Genomic DNA, 4412 nt, shown 5'->3' with positions numbered 1-4412 from the left:
AATATTCTCCATTGAGAAGCCATGATACCAAAGGTATTTTCAATGACGCGTCGTGCTCTACTCAGTCTATAATTAAAGATCTTTTGATCATTCGGCAATCGTCCAGTTGATCGTCCTGGAAATGAACGCATTATATTAGGGCCCAAAGGAAAAGCCTCATCCGCCACACATACTTGAGATATGCGTGGACTTCCTAGATACAATTCCGATGGACAAGGAAGATTATGCGAACCCGAGAAAACTCTCCTGCCAAAGTTACTGTGCCGAAGAACTCCACCGTCGCTTTGCCTACCTTTTGCACCGACGTCTATGATTATGTATTTGTAACTTGCATCACAAAGTGCTAAAAGGTTAAGGCTATGCTGGTGTTTGTAATTTAAATTAGAAGAACCACTATTTGATTGAGTTTGTAAAAATAATATGTATAACTTTATATACTTTGTTAAAAAAGAGATTTTATTGCGCAAACAAAATTATTTAGTTCAAATCATTATTCAGGCCACTGAAACCATCAACGATGTTGCACTTTTAATTTGCATTTCTTCTAAATGCATGAACAATCTTGAATTTATTTTGTTTCGACGTTTGTCTCCTTGTTATTTATTTAGTTTAATAAAAGCATTGCCTCTATAACAATTTGCTTTCCATCTAGATCTCCCCAGCAATGAGGAAACTGCCATTTTCTGTAATAAACGTCGATAATTTTTTGCCAATCATTGGAATTGCTCGGAATTTTCAGCACAGTTGGTTGAAGTGTCTTCCAAATGACTTTTAAAACTTTGGGAATGAAGCCATGAATTGTGGCCACACCAATGCGAAACTGACCTTGCAGAAACACAAAACTCTCACAGTGGTCTGGAATAGGAATTTACTGTTCATAATCGCCCACAGGTCGTATTTCTTAACCGAATTGAAAGTTTTTTTTAAAAATGCTCAGAAATTAATTTTTAAGAGAATTATGGTTTGCTTTTTTTAAATTTTTCTCACAGAGCAACAATATATAAACAAATATAGTGAAAAATTGACCATTTTAGCTTTGTGAATTTTTATCTCAATAAAAAATACAGATGGAGACTCACTATCAGCTGAAATTATAGCACATGCATTCATAGAACATACTTAATTTTAATAATATTTAACTTAATTATTATAAACAATGTCTATAAACAAATTCTTTATAAACGAGTTTTTCTCATAGCTGAATTGATTTTTCTGAACAAAAGTGATTCACTATGGTCTTTACAGCCATTTATATACTTAAGCTTTATCAAACATTAAATAATAATTTGTGTAATTATTAATAACAATTTCTGTAGCAAACTGTCCGTAGCAATAACGCTGTACTTGCGTTTTTAGAAGTCACCTATCTTTCATTTGTTTTATGCAACTTACTGAAAAATAAATGAGGAACAAGTGAAAATAAGGTGCAATAACGCTGTACTTGCGTATTCAGAAGTCACTTATCTTTCATTTGTTTTGTACGTAACTTCATGAAAAACAAATAAAGAACAAGTGACTATCAACTAAAAAGTACAGTTCCAGGTTCACCGCTAGGTAGGTATCTCTCGCACGCGCTCTCGCAAGAGAAATCGTAATTTTCGTTTATATAACTAAGAGGCTGCGTTGAAATTATCTTAATACGATTTGCTTTTGGCGTCATTTCAAAATATCTTCTGCAGGTTTGTTCATTTCAATTGTTTGTATTATTATTTCTAATAAAAAAAAGATACTCTCAAGGTAGGTGAGATGGTCCTTTGTGATTTTCTTATTGCCAATGAGAGTACTGACGTGCAAGGTTTGTTAAGTTTCATGCAAACTGAGTACAATCTTGATCCTGAGCATCTAGAAATAGTAGCTAATCATTTGAATTTGTATTTTTTACCTATATTTCAGAAAAAATGGAAAGAATGTTTAAGTATGAAAAGGCAGTTTGAAAAGAGTTTCGAAAAGTGGCTAAAAACTGACTTTGTTGTTACTTTTTCTGGGATAAAATTAAAAGGAGGAAGAAAAAGTTCGGATACAAAATTCGGAGAAGCTTCTGCTGCGAAAAAGAGACGAAAATTAATGTCCATTGAAGAGAGTTTCACGGCTGCTGAGATACAGGATGCATTTGTGCGAAGTTTACGAAAGAGTGGAAGGAAAAAAATTGCAAATGCTATAGTCGTTCTTTTGAATTCTGACGATACTGAAAATTTGAACATTTTAGGTAAATCTGACTTTGAATCATATATGCCATACTCTTCAGAAGAAGCTTTAGCTTTAATGCAACAGGTCAGACTATCAAAGTGTCAATATAATACTATTCACTTACAGGCCAAAGAAAGAAAGGCTGACATTTATCCTTCATATGTGAATGCATTAGAGATTAAAAAAGATTGTTATCCTTCAGTTATTCGAATATCGGAAGAAGGAGCTATGGTTGAGATTCAGTCTCTAATTGATCACACTATTCAACGTCTTTTTAAAGATCCGAATTTATGCCTTCCGATTTCAGAGAATAGATTAAAGATCACTTATTTGGTCTTTGAAATTAAATGTGGCATCGATGAACTGTCAACTGATGCAAAATACAATCAGAAGTTTAATAACAACGATTTGACCGATGACTCATTTTTCACAGCATCAATGGTGCCAATAAGTTTAAGGGTAAAGCACACGGGAGAAACAGTTTGGATGATTCCTCATAGTTCCTCGCCAAAACGTTGTATACCTATCATGACTAAATATGCAAGGGAAACAAAGAAATTAACGAAATCGGAAATCAAAAATATTAAGACACAAGTTCAGAAGCTTAGACCCACAATAATTACTACGATTAATGGTATGTATATAGTGACAACAGAAATGAAGCTAACTATGTTGGATGGAAAAGTTTGTACAGCTCTCACTGATACTCCAACATCTTCTACTTGCTACATTTGCAAAGCGGCACCATTACAAATGAATGGTCTAGAGCGTATAAAGCAGAAGAAAGAAATTGTATCCAGCTTAGAATTTGGTCTTTCTACTTTGCATGCCTAGATTAGGTTCATGGAGTGTATACTACATATTGCTTATCGGTTACAAATCTGCAAATGGAGCATAATCAAGAAAGAGGATAAAGAAACGATGAAAGAAGCTAAGAAAAGAATTTGCGACGAATTTCAAAAGAAGATGGGGTTAATAATTGATCAACCAAGTCAAGAATCTGGCAACTCTAATTGTGGTAATACGGCTCGTAGGTTTTTCTCAAATGTTGATCAGGTGTCAGAAATAACTGGAGTGAATAAAGAACTCATTCAAATGTTTAGAAACATACTAAAAATGTTAGTAGCAGAAAAATTCTTCCTCTCTTTTTCAACGAGTATGCTTTCAGGACAGCAAAACTGTATGTGAGCTTATATCCATGGTACTACATGCCTTCTTCAGTTCATACAATACTGCTACATAGGGGAAAAGTTATGGAGAATTTTATGCTGCCAATTGGCATGTATTCCGAAGAAGCTTCTGAAGCCAGGAACAAGGATATCAAGTACATTCGACAGTTTAACATACGAAAAATCTCTCGATTAAATACTATGCACGACCAAATTCACAAACTCCTTGAGTCCTCAAATCTTTTCATTGCATCCTTGAAGGCTAAATGGGAAAAAGTTGAAGTTGAACTTGATCAAGAACTCGATGAACTAATAGAACAATTCGAATCTAAAAATGATTCGAGTTCTGAATCGTAATTTGTTTATTTTAAGCTTTTTATAATAATCTCATTATTATTATAAGTATCAATTTTTTCATTCATTCAATAACACAAATAAGATTATCACAAAAATGATTGAAGAAAAAATAACTTTTTTCTACGACCGATTAGGAGACTTGTTTAACTAAATTGTTACAAACAATCTATATTGTTTATGTTTGATAAAGCTTAAAGTATATAAATGGCTTTAAAGGCAATTGTGAATCACTTTTGTTCAGAAAAATCAATTCATCTATGAGAAAAACTCGCTTATAAAGAATTTGTTAATAGAAATGTTTATAAAAACAATAGTTAACGCATGCTAATTTTTTTGTTACAAATTATGACTCTTATGAAAAATATTAGCAACTAGCGTGAAATAAACGATTTTTTCTCTGATAAAAAAACACTAATAAGAATTTGTTTATAAAAATTGTTTTTAATAATGAAGTTAAATATTATTAAAATTAATTATGTTCTATGAATGCATGTGCAATAATTTCGGCTGATAGTGAGTTTCTATCTGTATTTTTTCTTGAGATAAAAATTCACAAAGCTAAAATGGACAATTTTGTCACTATATTTGTTTATATATTGTTTGTTGAGCACTTGGTTTGAGCTCTTAGATGTACCGATAACAAGGGTTAAGGAAAATGAAGATAGTTCACACATAAGTTTAAATGTGACGTTTAATCTG

This window comes from Belonocnema kinseyi, chromosome 5 (assembly GCF_010883055.1).
Source record: "Belonocnema kinseyi isolate 2016_QV_RU_SX_M_011 chromosome 5, B_treatae_v1, whole genome shotgun sequence".
Classification (NCBI taxonomy): domain Eukaryota; kingdom Metazoa; phylum Arthropoda; class Insecta; order Hymenoptera; family Cynipidae; genus Belonocnema; species Belonocnema kinseyi.
The sequence above is the reverse complement of the archived record's forward strand: the minus strand, read 5'-3'. Positions refer to the sequence as shown.